General features: G+C 41.1%; 1 protein-coding gene across 1 annotated transcript in view; it reads right to left on the bottom strand.

The window, feature by feature from the left end:
- LOC143208672 (uncharacterized) overlaps positions 1 to 20,021 on the bottom strand; it is a 67,628-nt gene extending 47,607 nt beyond the window's left edge. The window contains exon 1 of the mRNA XM_076423284.1: positions 1 to 20,021. This exon is cut by the window's left edge and continues 47,607 nt beyond it. The gene's annotated coding sequence lies outside the window, so the exon portion shown is untranslated.

The following is a 20,021-nucleotide window of genomic DNA, read 5'->3' as shown; positions in this document are numbered from 1 at the left end:
GTATGAAAATTTACTCCCACTTGATACTACAGATAAATCATTGTTCAATCTGCAGTTAAAACGAGGAAGAGGAGCGGATTTATTTATTGGAAAACTCAGGTTTCGACAGAGATTTCTGCATATTTTCAGATGAATAGAAATATCCGTGTCAAGAAGCGATTTCGTCTCCTCGGATCGACCATTTAAATTGTCGATTTAAATACAACTTTCAGTGGATCACATTTTTTCTAAGTTCCGCCCTCCTTTCTGGTGATTGCACCGGCACAATGGCCAGTCTTAATCATACCGCTGTACAATCATTGCAACAGGGAATAGAGGATAATGGACGATCGTAATATTTTCGTCGGAAATGGCCAAAGGTGCAGCCTTTTAGCTCGTTCTCGCGTTTCAGCTTCACTTCCGGTTTTGTCTCGCCCGTTAATGCGATTGCTTGAGGAATTTTATGATGAATTTAGAAGCTGGACTGTACACTCCAGGACAAAAACCAGGATAGCACATCATTTATTTTTCTTCATTTGGTACATTAAACTGAAGAAAATGTGTATTTGAATATGTCAACACATTCTGGCATGTCTGTACGTAAAATGTACTGAATATCATCCACCATATTTATTTCAATAGAATTTTCGAAATGGAAACGTAAATATAGGGGCCCACAAGCGGGACAAAATGAAAGCACAGCAAAATATGAACGATTTAAAGTAGAAAATATTAGCCAAAACAGAGAGTATTAAAAAATCGTATAAATATTTACAAAACCGAATGATTAAAGTCGTTAACTGTAAAGGAGATCCTACAAAATATCGAGCATAGATTTTTATCGATTAATTCTGTTATATTTCAAATTTCTCGTTAAGTGTGCTATCACTTTGTACCTCAATATTTCGTTAATAATTCTACTTCATTCAATAAAAATAGATAAGTTAATGAAGCTTCGTTTCATTTCATTCATATATGTTAAGAAAGACACACTGAAAATATGTGTATAAAAAAACTTGAATTTCTAATGTTTAATAAACAGAAATTACATTAATTTCAAAGTGTGCTATCTTTTCGTCCCGGAGTGAACAGGCCGACTTAAAGCTGGCGTTACTACTGTGCAGTTTCCGCCGCGTCTGACCATTGATTTACCTTTTCTACTTACGTCTCCATTTATAGAACATTAACTGAACGCAGCAAATTCTTATGCGCATTCACGTGTTTAAAATTAAGTTAAATGAATGATTTATAGAAATTTGTAACTTTTTCCACTCGAATTTGCTGAATGGTCCACTGTTCTCCAAGCAAGAAATTCGGTCTCACCAATCGCCCCGTCCAAATTGCTTTCCTCCTTCTCCGTTCGCAACGTAGTTACCGTTTATATCAATTTCCACAGGACCACGGGCGCCATTAACGGGCATCGCAATGTACGATTAACGCGATACACGCACCGGGATAAAACGTGATGAGGCCCGACGCGACGATATCGGACAGACACAGCTAATTTACGCAGCCGATAAACCCGAATGAAATTGTTATTGAATTATCGTACGCGTAAAATTGATATTATCCCGAGGACGTCCGAGAATTTCGCAGCAGAGCCTCGTTATTCCCGCAAGAGGGGCGAAGTTTATGTAAATGTGGATTTTTATGGGGCCACGGAAATCGGAACCGAATCGGAATTCGTTTATTTCGTCCTGAAACCCGTCAGACTGCGAGCAAAATGTCAGTTTACGCGGTTATTCTGCTGTAGAACGTTCTAAATTCCTTTCGGATTTATTTGACAGCTGTAAGCGGTTGCTTTTTTTTCAAACATACAGTGACCCACAAAAGTGTTCGTACACCCTTTAAAACAGAATAACTTTTTTATAATTGTACCAAACGACCTGATGTTTTGTAAGCAATTAGAAGCGTTGGTTTACTAAATGATTTGCAAAAAAATGTTTCAAAAATTATAATTTACAAGGCTACATGCAGATATAATAAAGGCATTTTCGAAACTTTTTTATTTGGGCCCTTACTGGAAAATTTAAAATATGTTTTGTAGACCTTGGAGTACGAAATGTATTTTTCTAGGCCGAAATACTTAACATTGTATCTAATACATTATTCCCAATCAATAAAAAGATATTGATGAAATTGAAAAATTATTATAACATTCTGCTGAATCGGATAAAACTAGAACATTCGGTAGATTTGTGTTTAACTGCGTGTTTTACGAGGTAATAGAATCAATGAAGGTGCGGTTGAGAGTATTTTCGCGTCTCAAACAACGTTGTTACCAAACCTAACGCTGTACCGGGGTGTTTGATTAAGTTAATGGCGCTTGCAAATGGCGAACAGAAGTCTCTCCGCTTTACTCTGATCCAATCAGCTTCCGGTTCGCCCGAAACCCTTCGAATCCACGTGGCTTCCATCGGATTAAATATTTTTCGAGACAATTTCGTCGAAAGCAGGAAATCCATCGTGTCTTCGTCTTCGTCGTCGTCGGCACCACCGTGTTTCTGTATCGACCCGGAAACTCCTAATTGACCGCGGCTATTTAGCCGAGGTCAAATTCTACACGTTGTAATTCAATCAAAGTTCGAAATAACTTGAGGAGTTGGCGTTTGGCAGCTGTCTGTTAACGAAGCTCACGAGGGCACTTCAACTCGCGGACATGTTGCCGGTCGGGGAAGGGCAACCAGTCGGGTATCGAGCGGTTAGCCATCGGCAACGCTACGTTTCCGGTTAAAAATGCAACGATATACTCACAGACACGTTTCGCGCCCGAGTTTCGTCCGCCCGGCGGCCAGAGCAATTAAAACATTTAATTTCCGAAAATGCACGTTGCCAAAAACGCGCCCTGAAAATCCTCGGCGCTTTTTAATATTCGCAGAGAACGAGCATGTCACGTTTCAATTTTTGGGACCTTCGTCACTCGCCACTGGTCCAACATATGGAAATATTCCCCACATTGATAACTCAGAAGTTAGTAAATTGAGTTATATAATAGATAATGTAAATAGACTGCAGATTTTATGCATTTAACGAGATAGTAAATGTACGTAATTTAGAACAGTAAAAACATCAAGACAATTTATAAACGTGCACATACTACATATAATTGATTAAAATTGTTACAGTTAGGAAGAAATTTGTGTAGCTTTTCCGAGTCTCGTAATTGAAAAAGAAAATTTTTATTTAGCACGAAGATCCGCAGTCTGGTTATAGGGTGAGGTTGCTCAAGTCGTACCCCTTAAGAAGTTACATTTGTCAAGACGATTCTACGGGAATGGGAGACAATATAATAACGTAAATGAACTAAAAGAAAGTATAAATCACAATTGGACACACTTAGAACAAAAACGAATCAGAAAGTTATATAAAACTATCCAAAAGCGATTACTAGACGTAATTTAATTCAAAGGAGGTATCACAAAGTATAAATTTTGTATTTTTTATTTGCTTAATCAAACATTTTTCTGTTAGTGTCTTCTACTTTTGTCGAATTAATGTCAGATCGTGTTTACATATATTTCTATAATTTTGCTATGGTACGCGATACAATCCTAAGATTTTACATGCTTACTTTGGAAATAGTATGTAATATACACAGGACACAACGGAGTGTACATTTTCTACCTTTAAATATAAGAAATTTAAAAATATGCTAGGTGTCTTATTATTTTATCGAGGACTGTAAATTCTACTGAATTTATATCTAATAAGGAACATAATTTTATCAATAATTTACTTGCAAGATTAACTACCAAACATATGCAGAAAATTATAAGAAAATTGAAATAAACTTACTCGACGACAGGATTTATAATGAGGCTGGTTTATGGCCGACAATAATACGTAAAGCAACTTCGTTGACTCGGATGTATATTCGGTTGTCGTTGTATGTGCTGTTGCCGCCGTAGTTCGTTCAAAATTCAAGTGGTACGTCTTAAGCACTGGCACGACTTGAGCAACCTTACCCTCATACGTCATTTTGTTGGGTTGGAATAAAACATGATTGAAGGAAACGTCATTTGTCAATTTCGCAGCAATTTCACTGGTTTCTGGAGCAGTATGCAGCAACGTTACCGATCGTATCAGCAGCATGACGGACCGGGAAACATAGTCGACGTCCGACGCGCTTTATTCCCAAGAAAAATGGCCGGAACGACCGAGAAACAATTTCCGAGTAAGGTAACGATATTTTGTCGCTGGATCAAGTATTATTTACACGACGATCTTTCTCTCTCTCTCTCTTTCTGTATAATGTCTCTTCGGTCTCCCTCGGGAGTTGGGCTCCTGTGTGTATCGATGTTGACAGGAAACTTAATACTCCGATCAATACACCGAGCAAGTCAGCTTTAAGCTCTCGCTCTATCCTACGCGCGCAGTATCTATCAAAGGGAAGGATCCAAAAAGATCTATTTACCGAGCACGCGTCGGGAATATTAATCTTTTAGCGTCGATACGCGCAGCCTCACGTCGATGAGCTGCAAAATGAAGAGTAAGGGGACCGGGAGCCGCGTTCGTAATAAAAATTTGAATAAGCAACGCTCCGTGTACCGCGGCGCTTTAATATCCTGTATCTAGGACAAATATTCCGAGGAATCTGCCGACTAGATTTTTAATAACAGTGGGGTTTTATTTGTTACAGAACAACCTTAAATATTTGATATAACGAAGATGCTGGGCGAAGATATTATTGGTCGACTCTTCCAAAATTGTTTACATTTTAATTAATTAATTCTTTTCATTTATTTATTAATTAGACTGCAGTAGATTTGATGCACTTTTGATAATAATGAATAGGCGAGGAACAAGGGAGAATTTATATTGAAAATGAAACGCATGGACACCGGCAAAAAACATGCGATGTGAAAAGTTGAATAAGCTCCGTCTGTATGCCAACGTTTTAATATTCTGCATCTCGGGCAAATTTAATAAATGTAGTTCTTGTCTAAATTCTAAATTTAATCTGCGAATTTTAATTTAAAAACGCAATGAATTTAATACTTCCCGGAGATCCAGTGTGTACTTTAAATAGTATTGGCTGAGCGAGAGCAGCGTTCACCATTTTGGAAAAGACGAAAGTCCAACGGACTCGATGTAAAAAGAATTGCGAGAGAAATGATGATTGAACGCGTAAGGCGTCCCCGGACGAACAAAATGGCCGTGGAAATAAACGAGCGCAAAACGGAAGAAACGTCCCGTGGAAAATTGCCGGCCAGCAGCGTAAAATTACGCGAGCCAAGCGACGCGATTTTTTCTCCGTTCTGGACGTCCGCCGCGTTATTACGGCGCGGCGGAAGGTAGCTCCTCGCATCTAAGAATGAGTAAACCTTTCGTTTACACGGGACCGTCTTTCCGCGTTTACCTCTCGGAAGCGACGTTTCCCCTTCCTGTCCATTGCAGGGCCAGGTGAGAAGTGAAATGGGAAGAAGAAGAAGAGGGAGATCGATAGCGGGAGAGAGCCCGGAAAGCTTTTCACGCTTCGTCGCGACCCTTTTAATTCAATCTAAATCGGTAATTTCAAGGCAGAGAGATAAACGCGAGCGCACCCTCTCGGGGAAATTTCAAAAACTGCGAACATTAATTAATAGACTAGATCTTTATGCAAATGCGGATGGTCTGTATCGTCCGAGTTTGAGCAGCTGGAATAAAAGGAAAATCTGAATTCCATTAAAAATCTGATTAAAACGTGGTACGTTTAACGATACATTTCATCTCGAGTTCTGTGAATTTTTCCCATGAAAATGTTCGCTGATAAAATTGTCGGGAGAACGTTTAATAATGTTAGCGGCAGGGGACATTTTTGAAACGTTGCACAGTAGGGTATTTGGCCCGAAAAGTTGGAAAATCCTGTTTTAGTACGTCGTTGAATTCGTCTTAACGTCAACTATGACATTATGAAAGGGAAAATGCATTTTATATACTGTTTAACTTTTACTCGGAACTTTTTCGCTGAATGGTGAATGGTGCTTTACTTAATTATCCTAGTTTTCTGCAGTTTCAATTTAATCTCACTTTTATTTGTTTCTCAGGTTGATTGTGTTCAGTGGACGAAACTGCAACCATTTTTCTCCAGAGTCTGAATTTATATTAATTTTCATTCACTTCTCAGTTTGATTGCATCCCATGGGTGAAAATCCACCGGTTTTTCTGTTTCTAGACGCTTTAATATTCCGAACCTCGTTTCTACGGACTAACTACTGCAAAACGTCATGTATAGGAACTGCTAACCAAGCATGTATTGTATGAAATACAGCACAGAGTAATATTAGTTGTATAGACGCGTATTGTGAGTAATTAGTGAGTCTATTGTCCGAGCCCGTTGCTTATCGGAACAGCTTTGTACCCGGACGTGTTCGGCTAAACAATGGTATAAAGCAAAAATGTCACCAGACTGTTTTCATGCATCTTCACATGTCAAAATCAAGTAGGTACACAGTTGACCATTAAATTTTACAAAAATTATCCTGCGAACTTTGATGCAGAATAAAAATTGTGTGATATCATTTCTTTTCTTAACACTAAACCTACCGTAGCCGGTCAAAATGACTGGTTGCAGACTTTTTATTTTACAATTATTGATATAATAAAAAATATATAAAAAAAACTTTTTAAAAACCACGCTTCTATTAAAATGCACTAAAAAGGAGAAAATAATTTTGTTAGTCATATTAGCGACTATAAATAAAAGCGTGGAGCGCTAAACTACATTGTCGTAATCTTCGTGGACGTTCCACGCTGTTATTTATAGTCAGTAATGTCTAAAAAAATTATTTTCTCCTTTTTAGTGCATTTTAATATAAGCGTGGTTTTTAAAAAGTTTTTTTTATATATATGTTTCTATTTTCTACTTTTTAGTCTTTTTTAAATTGAACGCAAGATATAGTAATACTGGTATGAAATAATAAGATATAGAAACGCAAGATATGGAAACACGCGAGATAGAATGAGGGGATGACTCCGATAAACGACGTCTCTTGATGGAGTCCGAAATTGTCCGAAATGGAACTGAATGAACCACACTGACCGAGCTCAGTCGGTGCGAAATGAGCCAGTGGAGTGGAGATGAGTCGGAGTGGGAACGCGTAGTGGAGTAGGGAGCGCGGTCGCGCGGAGTGGGGATCCATGAACGCTTCAGAAGAAATGATTGTACAGATATCTTCAGTGAAGCACGCATTACAATAGAAGAGCTACACAAAGTCTAAATAAAATCAATCTTGTCATTTTTGTAAGGGAACACGTGTACCAGTTACTTTTAAGGCCCGGTAGGTTTAGTATTAATCATTTTAATGAATCGAGAGTAACAGGTACATCTTACTCGCTAAAACACATCTGATGCGTCGGCATCTTTAAATTCTTTGAATGTTCCGACTAGTTCGTATTCGATCCACTCCAGCGAGTATAAAATTCGTAATAATAATAAACCAGCAGATTTCAATTCCGTTCACCGGTGGAGGCGATTTACTGGCGCTCGCGGTTAGGCTGATCCGCGTGGAAATATTTGATGCGATCGTTCCAACGGGCGCGACGCTCTCGCTTGAATTTCTATTATTCCGCGGACCTATCCGGGACCGGTTTCCGGAAGCAGCGGTCACGTGATCGAGCTGGTTTTGCCGAAGGGTGGCATCCGCCCCCTCCCCTCGTGAGTTTCATTTAACGCGCGCATATCGTGCGTCGCCGATATGTGAGAAATTGTAATGGCAGTTTGCGGGTCTCGTTTCCACGCGTAAACAAGCAAGACCAGCCGCCGCCGCGCGTGATTACCGGTCACGGTACGGGCTCATTAATATGATATCGCATAATTGTCGACGCGACCCCGGCAGAATTATGAGGGAACGTTTTGCCGATGGCCGGTGCCGCACCGCGCCGGCCGTTTGCGATCGCTCGCGCTCGGACACCATCGTTTCGAGGGAAATCTGATAGGTAGACGTAGCAATGACAGTGCAACGAATGTTTTCGGAATGAGACGGAATACTTACATAAGTGACGGCACCGGGAACCGTAACGGGGGTTTGAAGAAATTAATGTCGCGTACTAGTGGATGCTAATTTAAGGCTCGAAGAGCTCGAGATTCACGAGATTTTGGTGTCAAAAGCTTACAATTTCCTATGCTGGGGATTCCGGGGCTTAGAGTTCCCTAGGTGCGAGATTTCCAGACTTAGAAATTTAACGCTTAGAAGTTCCTATACTTGGAATTTGAGGGCTTGGTATTCCCTATGCGCGCAACAGGAGGGAATTAGCCGTAAAATGCAGACGCAATGAGGACATCTCTCAATTTTTCTGATTCAAACGCACCGAATAATGTCCGCAATTGTCACCGACGTTTTTGCGGGCTTTTCACGGTCTGTTAGCATGTAACGTCTGGAATATGACAGCTTCCTAATCGTTGTCGGCGCGTTAATTAATTCGGATCTGTCGCATAATCGGGTCCGACATCCCGACAAAATCAGAGGATCCGTTTTGTATCCGGTTGCCAGGGCTCCCGCCTTCGCGAAATTAATAAGTTTCGCGCATGGCCGTGTATATATTCGGTCATTAATCCCAGCGTACGGTCGGCCTCGCTGTACGCCGCGGTCATATATTTTGTATTCAGCGCGCGAATGCACCGGGTGTCCTCGGAGGACGTCGCGCACGCCTGGAGAATCCCCGCCGGAGAACAACGATGAGAAGGATATCCCTTTCCCGTGGAGTACGCCGCGAATGAAAAATGTGACTGCCGCTTCGGTGCGGTCGTAATTGTTAAAAATTCCTGTTCGGGATTCTTTAGCTTCGCGTATCCGACCCCTGGGAAGTTTTTTCCCCCGCTCGGAACTCGCTGTGCTTGCAATCTTTTATGTTCGGCATGTGTACAGATCGTTATTCGTTAAGCTTGATTTATTCGACGCTTGTTTCCTCCAACCGAGATGTTTCAGGGGCGAAATTTAGTACGTTTAGGATTTTGAAGGCTCGGAATCCTTAGAATTGCTTCGAATTGCCCTTTCGTACAAAAATTTTGTCTTCTGTCAGAGGAGAATGGAATTCTCCTAACGTGTCTGTTTACGACTGACACACTTTCCACTTCCCGCGAGCCAAAGAACCATCCTTACCGTCTAAACCTTCAGTTCTACCATTCTAAAAAGCAGAGAGTCTTATCAGAAAATTTAATCTTTAATTTTCCACTTGCTTTTACTCCCAGCCTCGCCATTTACACGTCCAGCGAAAGCGGTGGTCGCATGCACGCGAAATAAATTCTGAATCGAACGACTAGACGGCGAACTGGAAGAAAGCTGGTTTTACAGAGTACACAGACTTCTCCAGACGTTTCCATCCTTCTTTCCGCGAACAATCACGAGAGACCTGAGTTCTCTCTCTCTCTCTCTCTCTCCTCACTTGTATCCACGATGTCACCGGCCGGAAAGAAACTTTACGCCGGGTTCTCATTGTGCTACTCCGTCGCGCCGCGAAGTGTATTGCACGGACCGGCGCGAGGCGAGGCGAGGCAAGGCGGTCTTCTCTTCTCTTCTCTGTTCTCGGCGTAAACAGTTTGCATAATAATTCCGTGCGCGAGAACGGTTATCTGCCGCCAACTGCGAGGGTGGAGAGTGCATAAAGGACGACGAAGAACCCGCGATACTCTTCGGGAACAACTTTACGGGAGAGCTCGTTCCAGAGTTTTTCATCCTACGGCAGATAGACGTGCGAGAACGGATTCCGGAAATGCTCGCTCCCTCTCCGGCTTTGTGGTTTCTGTGTTGCTACATTTCTTCTGTCATACATTCGTAGATAGACTGTTGATTCTTTCGCGGTTCGTGTAGCAACATTTTTAAAATCCTTGCACAGATTCGAGCACATTTATGTTCTCCCTGGAAAAAGGTTTCCGATTCGTGTCGACCTTCGGACGTTCTCTTAAAAAGAATTGAAATCTGCTTGGGACTATACATAAGATTATTTGCAGACTGCGGATCTTCATTTTCTCGTCATAATTTATTAGATACAACAAGATAGTGGTTCGCGCGTTTACAAGTGCGATGTTTACTTGACGAGTTACTAAGCGAGCAATTTTATCATTCGAGAATGCGATGGCAGCGGCAGCCTGCCGATGAATCTTGTTACCTTAATGTCTGCCGGGAAGGGAAACGCGAGAGAGGAAGAAAGAGTAAACGCACTTTGCGCTACTTTTCAACAAGCCGCCTCGAGACGCCGACGCCGATACCTTAAACAAATTTGCACGCTATAGCATTAATCCCGGCAGTTTTTCAGCGGCGCGCCTGCGAAACTGTTACCGTAATCCGTGACGAAGCAACCGGGCTCGCTAAAATATTTAATACTCAATGAGGAACATCTCGTTTGCTACGTTCAACTACCCTTTGCGCAACATTCAGCAGCGGGACGCGCTGTTACTCGATGCTTTGAATCCTTGCTGATTATTAATGCCACGTCTCTGCGTTTTGCAATTTTTATGGATGTTTCCGGTGAGGTTTTTGAAGGAAACGAGATTCATTATTTTCTGTTAGTGGATCCTTAAATTGGACGCAGTTTATAGTATTAGCGAATACATTCTGGCAAGAGACAAATTTTAATAATTCCAGAATATGAATTTTATAGAATTTAAGAATTTTTAGGATCTGAATTACTCAGGATCGCTTAAAATACTGTGAGCCGGCATAAATGACAGGAGAATCGGCGATAGATCGTCTTCTTTCCGAGAGACTTCGGAAATTAATCGCTCTTTTAGGGATGCGACCGGGTCTCGGTTTCCTCGGTGTGTTTTCCGCCCTCCCGAGCACGAGGACAATAACGATAGGCGAACGCCGACGGCCATGATTAATCGCCTAATTGCTAATTGGCACTGTACCTCGGCAAACGAGCCTCTGTGTTTAACAAACACGCCGCGCCGCCGTCCGTAAATACCTAAACGCGACTTATCCACCCTCGTTGGGCACACGGAGCTCCACCATTGTACTAGGAGACAGTGAAACATTGTTCCACGGTGCTTCTTCTACTCTGCGAGAGCAATCGATGTCGATGCAGACATTGTTGCAGACGTTCGATGTTTCATGTGCTAGCCTGTCGCGGTCCTTGGACGTTAATTCAGTATTATGAGTGTTGAATGAAAATTTTATCGCTTAAAAATATTTGCCATAGAGTTAATGTTACTGAGATCGACTAGAATATATTATAAGGTGAACATTCTCTTAACCCTTTGGACTCGAAGTAATTTTAATTCGAAAATCAAGACATTTCTTTAACCCAGATCAATTTCATTCTATGCGGTCTCTTTTGCCTCGTGCACATCAGATTGAACCTGTTTTCAGCCTTTCACAATTTATAGAATACAGACGAATTAGTATGTAGCGTGTTAGCGGCAACGCAGTTGGAAGAGAGTTTCGGGAAGGACGACCGAACACATGTTTGGTTCCTTGACATATTTATGGCCGGTATTTATGGTGTGTGTGGCCGTGAAACTAATAAACAGCCCCAATGCCATAAACGCAATAAACTAAGCATAGGGTCCCTGAGGTATCGGTATTGAACTATTGACTGTCTGTTGAAAGCGAGATCTTTAGAAAAGGCAAGCGACCCGACGTCGTATTGCTAAATAATAATAACACGTGGTTCTGAAGGATCTGGCCACGGAGTGGGGAAGGCAATGCCTTTTGGTAAGAGGACTGTGAGGAACCGCACGGCATTCACCCCAGAACTATGGAACAGAACATATCGTTTTTCTAACAAATAATATAAAAACTGCTTTGATAATGATATGACAATTTTTACTGGCGGCTCGGAGTCACCATTCGAGTGCAAAGGGTTAATTATCAAGCCACTAACAGTCGTTAGGAATAAATTTTGTCGCTGCTTTCGAATGGAAAGCGACTGCAACGTCGCACAGTGGTCCAAACGGGCCATTTAGCTGGAGAAAATTATTCTAGTATTATTTTAAGATTCAAAGCCGTAGCTAAGTAGGCCATTGGATTCGCCTTGACATCAGCTACAACAATATGTAATAAAAAATACTTAGTGACGTTAAAAAAATTAACATAATCATATTTTTTTATGAATAAAGAAGTTTTGTGAAATTTTTTTATTGGGAATTACAGATGACTGAGTATCGATTAACTTTTGTTGGAAACATTTTCTTACCAGATTATCCGAAATGTTCAAAACATCGTGGTGACAATTGGGCATTTGCACCGAAATGCTTCCGAACCAAACCTTTTCATTGTATTTTGTATTTGTTTAAGTATTTTAAACACATCATTTCATCTCAAGTGTTTCCGTCTGGAAAGCGTACGCGCCCGAAACGCAAGGACCGCTTGGCGCGGTAAAGAAAATACTGTAAAAGAAGGCGAGCAAATTCGAGCAGCTAATTTTTGTTTTACTGTAAGCCGAAACCATTGACAATTACAACCGCGTTTAAAAAACTGCCCGGACGCATCCGAAAGCACAACATAATCACTCATGAAGTGTTACAATTGTAACAAATATTATTTACATACTAATCATGTCGAAATGTAAATAATCACCAAACGATATACAATCAAAAGGTACAAAATCGTTGAAAGTATAGTCCATACTTACATTGCAAAACTTTCATACTGGAAAGAAATGTGTACAACTTACTTGAAACATGAAAAACTAACTTTCGATGAAGTACAATACTTAATGGGTGTTGAATGGTAAAAAAAATATTAGTACATTGTCCCCCATATATTAAACTACAGCAAGCAACAAAAATTTCACACTTCAGGTAAAATTTTTCAAATCGACTTTTGGCCAGCTAAATCGCTGGAAAGGACCACTGTGCGTCGAAGCAATTGATGCAACTTCAGAATTAATGTTTCACTTTTTGTGGCATTAAATAAATTTCCTCAGATTTATAAAATTTTTGCCCATCACCCACCGTAAGTATCGATCCTGTAGGACCCGTTATATGAAGAAGATCTAGCGGGAGGGGTGATCGTGCCTCGGTCCCAGAAAATTGCGATTTCCACGGATCCGCCGGCTGCGGAATACGCATTGCAGATTTCCCAGTGATCGGCGACCAATGTTCGTCCGCGGCGATAAACCGGCCGCGTTGATAACACCCGAGGAACGTCTTAATTTCATGCATTGGGAACGGATCGATGCCCGGGGCTCTCGGTTACCCCATAAAGCTGGTTACGGTTTGTTTCCGTGCACGGCGAACGGGTTTTACAGCTCCCTCGGGGTAACGTCATGCTCCCGGCTAACGCAGCGGGAGGAAACGGCTGCGTTCCCGATGACGTATCCTTTGTTCACCGGGAACGGGGCGTTTAGATACGCGAAAACGGTTTTACGACGGCCACACAAGAAGGAATATCGTCCAACTGAGGCCACGATTCCGTCCGGCGCATCTTACAACGCTTCGATGGAGCGAGAATTGCTGCCGCGTACGACCGCTCGCGAAACAGTACCTCGACGCCACTGACAAAACAACCACACGCGAATTTGATGGCTCTATCACAGACGACATACAAGGTGAGTCACCCCTAAGACGTGCCACCTGAATAACTTCTACATTTTTTGAGATAGGAAGAAATGTTCGTTGAAGAAATGGTTTTGTGTCGCAAGATCTGAAACAGCAATATCGCTAAAAATCAGTGGTTCTCTTGTGGGGATGGGATCAAGTTCAATATGTACTCACGAATCCGAGTCAATTTCAATAACCAAGTTTCATCTCATGGGTTTCGATTACTTCTTAAAAGCAATAATGTTTCAATAATTGTATTTGTAAGTATTCATAATAAGTATTCATTTTATACAAACTGATATCGAACCTCGGAATGAGTACTTACAAGTTCCGAAAAGATACAGGTGCTTCGATGTTGATAGGAATCGAATGTTTTACAAGCAGTACCCGAATCTTGGAAATCAGAACTACTGCATAGTAGGTTTCAATCATCTTAATGATTAAATTCGTAACTATTTAAGAATAGTATTTCATTTACAATACTTGGTGGTAGCCAATTTCTTTTTCGATCCATGATATTTCCTGAATTTGCATTAAAGGACAGCATAATTGATTCTAAAAGTAAACAAAATAATGATTAGAAAAAATCAGAGAATTTCTGGTACGATATTCATAAAAGTTTCGAATCTGTTCGACCAAGATTCGAGTGCACTTGCAAGTATTACTTCCATTTACCAAAGTACCTGTAAAAGATTCGAAACTATCTGTCATAGGTTCGAGTATACTTAGGAGCAGAGTATTGCAGAGAGAGCAATAATCAACTAATATTTAAAAATGACTAATAGTCTTTTTGAATATTAGTCGTAGCAAAATAGTCATTAGTCAAAACTTTTTGATTAGTTAGTGATAACTAAATGGTAAATAGTTAGTCACAGCTCTAATTGTAAGTAATCGTTAGCTATTGCTTATTAGTGAATTAGTAGTTGATGATCAGTCATTAATCTTTAGTTATCAGTCACTATTGTGCGATTAACATACATCAATATTATTAATTAGTTATCACTAGCTAATCAAAATGTTTTGACCAATGACTATGTTGCTATGACTAACATTCATAAAGAGTATTAGTCATTTTTTAATGTTAGTTGATTATTGCCCTACTCTGCTTAGGAGTACTATTTATATTTCTCGAAGTACTTGTAAAGAGTTCGAATTCAATCAATCAAAGTTCGAACCTGTTTCCGAGGTATTTGATCACATCTTTATCCTCTTGCGCTCTCTAAAGTCAGATAGTCAATCGTAACGGCGATTCCGACAGAAGCGAACGGACTCCGAGACCAGGAGGATCAGCAACTTTTGATGAATCAATTTCAAAGAATCAATTTCTAACTACTAAGCCACACCACCTCAAGCTCTTAACTCCCAAAACAGCGGAGACGATCGTTAGCTACTGCCAGAAGAGGACGTTCAAACGAAGGACGCAATCGCCTCAGCGTTTACGCAGCGATGCCAGCGAATCTCGAATAACAAGCAGGATGGTGAGGTCAAAAGGGAGACGGCGAAGAAAAGGCAGATCTGTCTTCGGATCGGGAGATGACGCGAAATGAATCGATGTTCACGCGGCGAGGGTCGCAGTCGTTTGATTAAACCGCGTAAGGATGCAGCTGCATGGTTAAAGGTGCGAACGCGAAAACGAAGGGGTGTGGAGATAGATGTAAGAGAGAGAGAGAGAGAGAGAGAGGACTCGTCGCGAAGCGAGCTTTTCGTGATCGCCGAAGCGTGGCAGGCTGCTCAAACCCGGCGCTCGTCGATTCTCCGCTCGAACTTCCCTCCGCCTCGATATTCATCGTCGCGACGAACGACTGCACGCTGAAGAAGAGAGAGGAGGGCGCTGAAAAAGAGGATGCCTGGGGACCGAGAGCGGACGCGTACCACCGGAAGGAGAAAGAAGGAGCAGGCGACGACGCAGAAGTGCTGTCAAGTGGAATGCAAGGTGATGCAGACGCTTCTTGCTCTCCGTTTCGCTCGCTCGTTCATACGCTATCCACTCTCTCACCCTCTGCCACCCTCTGTTTCCCCGTCGTCGTCCCTTTCATTCTGCCACCCCTGACACTATATATTTTATTCTGCTTGTCCGGCCGAACCAGTTTCCGGTTCTCTGCTATCGTAGTCTGCCCCTCTATATTTGTACCCATTTTTATTTATCTCCGCGCCCAACGCCGCCTCCGGGTCCATCTTTATCTCCTCGTAGGTTTATCTCGACCAGTAAATATCAGGTTTATGTCTGCCTCTTTATGTTTATTTTATTTTCTAGGTCTACGTCATTTTTATTTTAACCCCTTATCATTTTTGTGCGTATTCTCTTTCTCTCATCTTATTTCCAGCTTGTTAAAGTAAAGAAGACTAAAAGCTTGAGAACCAAGTAAAGAATGAAGGCAAGAATATTTCAGATTGATTAAACAGTAAAAAATCCTGTAAAAGACGATTTCATTCCGGGAGGAATCTCCGCCCGCGTATTTCTCAGACAAGTTCCCTTTATCATTGCTATTTCCTTTAATCGCACGGTTCACATTTTGTCCCCACATCCGGTCCCCTTCTCGTTTATTTTCCCGCTACGTAATTTCTCCCCCCGTCCTCGCAAAGGAAACACTTCTCGGCCTTTCCTTTCAGCCTTACTTCATCTCCCTCGACCGTACACAGTCTCGATATCCCTGTCACATCCCTCTCCCTTTCTTTTCCCCTCTGCTCTCAAGCGATTTTACCATGCGGAGCACGCGTTGATCGCAAGAATGAAAAGTACGACGTTACGTGGCCGGCTATTCTGTCTGGCTCGATGCGTTCTTTAGTCGTCGCCGGTTCTCGTTCTTCCCGCGTTTTTCGTCACCCCTTTACTCTATCTGTCTAGCTTCAACCTCTCTCTCTCTCTCTCTCTTCCTCCCTCTCTCCAGCACGCGCTATTCCACTGAGAAAGGATCAGACCGTACCTGCGAGTGTGTGCGCGCACTCCATTCCTGATTTCTTCTCGTCGCTCCCTCGATAACGCCCGTCACGTTCCCGTCCCTGCGTTTTTCCGACCAGCATTATTTTTCCTGTTACGTCCGCGAGGTAAAAGGTCCAGGGATCAATGATCGAGAACTGGATCGCGGAAAAGACCGGACTTCTCGGACAAGATTCCCAGAGAAATTGGAAGAAATGTTCCACTGGATGGCAGGTGTTTTCCGTTGCGATGCGAAAAGTTGCCGGAGTTTCTTCCCGGGAGATGAGAAACTGTGGATCTCACGCTGGCCAGAGAATACTGGGGAAAGTTTCCAGATGCGCGCTGGACAAATTTTACTGCCGCGAATTACATCGGACATTTTTGTCGTATGTGAAGCTGTCAAAAGAGCGACGGATTTTATCGATTCCCTTGCGACGGTGGCAGATACAGTTTAATGGCTTTGCAGATTACTTCTTTATACTCTTGCGTATCTGTCTTTCGAATTTTATTCAGCTGCGAATGTTCTGGTGTTTGCTATATGCGATTCTGTGGAAGTGTGATTGCGTGGCTTTGCGATATACACAGTGCTATCAAAAAGGCAACGGATTTCATCGCGATAAATATTTCTTTGCGATGAAGTTTGATAGCTTTATGGATTTCATCGAGCTGTGAATATCCTAAGTATCTAGTGGATTAACAGGAAGAATTTATTTTATTTGTACAATAAACTGTGTTTTATGTATCATTTTCATATAACAGCAATGCATTTTTGCTTGAAACATTGTCTTCGCTAAAGTATGAGAAATCCCAACTAAAACATCCTGTAAACAGAAGCCAAGTTCCTATGGCCGTAAAAAGTTGTAAGATCAAACAAAAGACGGCCAAGTTCGTTAGCTTAGAAGTACCTCATGCAATACTGAAAAAAAGCGTTTGTAAAAATTAGTTTAAAAGAACGCTATTTAATTTTTAAAGAGTTACATGGAGGGCTAAATTATGTTAGCAATTCTCACAATGCATACTATTGTCTAGAAATCGCGGAAAAGTAAGTAAGATTGAATTCTTCATAGGAATTATACGAAATCTAGTAATGAGAGGTTTTCGGGGTCTTCGAGGTCTCTTTTCGGGAATTCCAAGCTGCTATGCAAGATTCAAGTCGAACTGCGTATCCAGGCGTCGAATAACCGCGAGCCCGTATTTGTTAAAATCCGTTTATGGTTCAAGATTGCTGGAGATTGCAGTTAAAATTTGCATAATCTTCTTAGTAAATGTTCAAACTTTCATATAAAACAAGTCCGATGCTTAGCGGTCTTAAGCGTTTTTGTATCATTTTTTTCAAAGTTTGAAATGCTATTAATTTAAGTTATTCGTGTATGGACTAAACAATGCTTAAAAATGGATTAAATAATCATTATAATCTATTTTCTGATATTCGATGATTTGAAATCTAAAATGTTTTATTTTACTTTGAATTTCCTGACTTTGTCTTTAGAACGCTGTATCTCATCACAGAATTATCTAAAATGAATAATATTTTGGATTTGGGAGCTTTGAAGGGTTGATCATTTATAGGAAAAAAAATTGTTTCAATGTATTAAAGTTGAAAAATTGAATTTTGGCCACGAAAACAGGGTCTCCAGACCACTATGCGACGCTCAGATCCGTTTGCCCACCGCGGCTATAGACGATGCTCGGTGCAGTTTCTTTTGTTTACGTTAGAGCGATTGCTTTTTCATCAGTATTTGTTGCGATTTCGAAGCTAATAAAACGTATACGTATACGTATGTATGTTATGCTGCTATTGTTCTATCCCACGTACCTATTTCGTAATGTTTTTTTTTCCAATACAACCCCTTTAAGGTGAAAACTTTCAAACTTTGATAATTATTCCTTTGAGTGTTTGTTATGGTGGACCTATGTACCAACAAGCTTGCAGGTGAATGGGAAGTACCCAAAAGGTTTTAATGATCTGTCAGTCAGTCAGTCAGTGATAAATTTAGCGATTTTTGAGGTCCTATATCTCGGAACCTACTAATGTTGGAAGATTAATGTTTTGTCAATATTGAGACATGATAGCATTTAACAAGTGTACGAAATTACATCTCTCCATCTGCCTCCATTGCCGAGTTATAAGCCTCTAAAGAACAGCTAAGTTGTTTCGTGTAAAAGGAGGTAGTGCAAGAACTAGATACGTCAGCGACAGATTTCTGCATCGCCTTGTACAAGTTCTCGAGATTATAATAATTCTCGAGAAATAATTATATTGCAAGGCGAAAGGAAAATGAATTTTTAATCAACGGGCGCGTTGAAGCTCGTCGAATATTGTTTCAGTCTCATGGAAAGTAATCATTCCAAAAGGAATAAAATATACGAAAGCGTCAAACGAATGCAGTAGACTTGAGAAGCATAAATGTTAAATACTTCTTTAATCTTTTGTGAAAGGTGATATCCGTTCGAGAAAGAATAATTCATAAACTCTTAAAACCACTGACACAATGTATGCATCGGATTGAATATAGTCTCCGATTTCTACAAGAAAATAATAAAACAGAAGCACTCGAGAGTAATATTGTAATATTAAACTTTCAAGCTGGTTTCCAGTCGATTAGTTTCCAAATTAATTTCAGTTCTGTGGAATCCAATGTTCGGGTTGCGATCGGAATATGCATAAGAGCTTTTGAAGCAGTTCAAAACAAATAAATACTCATCCTGGAGATGGGAGGCCGATAAACACGAGAAACGATTCATTAGAAATCAAAATATCGCGTATCGGAGTAAAGCACAGGCAACAGGGGAGCGGCGTGTACACGGCAACTCCATAAGGGATGCAATATCGAAAGCAGCATGCCGAGTAAATAATATTCCAAGTTTGCGAGAGTTTCAGCGCGAGTTCTCGCGAATCTCTAGGAATCTCCATGCACGCCGCCTGCGTCTGATCGTGCACGTCTGAATCTACTTCCGAGTCTTCGTTTAAACGTTTATGTCCTGGAGGCACTTCGAACCTTTCACCGCGTGCCAAATATTTGTTGCTGCGAACTTCCTGCTCCCATTAATCGACTTCGGAGTCGGCCGAGCGCGGCACGTTTCATAGAAAAATAGATTTTATTATTCTTCAACTTCGTACGATATGATTCATTACTATAACAGATTAACTTCGATCGTACTGTATTTTAATATAATTCCTAATTAAAGAAATGGAATCAATAACATTTTGTACGCATTACTGCGGACGAAAAAGAGCCACGTACCAATTACTGCAGATTCAAATTCGAAATATATGAGCGTACGGAAACAAACTATGTATCCAAAAATGTTTATTTCCATAAATATTTATTGACTGCAACTGAATCTTTGTTACGTCGATTTAATTGATGTCGTAACAGCTGTATAAATGCTCGGGATGGAAAAATCACCCGGTTAAGAGCTCACCAACGGAAATGTGCTGAATACAGACTGGGAACGAATGGAAGGAGGATAGCAGTAAGAAATAATATGAACACAATTTACCACGGCGATGGCCTAAGGAAAAGAAAATTGGTTCGTTCGGGCTCAAGGCAGCGGAAAGAAAGTTACCGAACGTTTTCCCGTTCGAGTTACAGCCAGACGATAAAGCAATTCTTTAAGCCTGGACTAAATCCCGACGTTGCCATCGGCGACATTAATGTC

Source organism: Lasioglossum baleicum, chromosome 1, assembly GCF_051020765.1.
Source record: "Lasioglossum baleicum chromosome 1, iyLasBale1, whole genome shotgun sequence".
Taxonomy (NCBI): domain Eukaryota; kingdom Metazoa; phylum Arthropoda; class Insecta; order Hymenoptera; family Halictidae; genus Lasioglossum; species Lasioglossum baleicum.
This window is presented reverse-complemented; position numbering and strand designations above follow the sequence as displayed.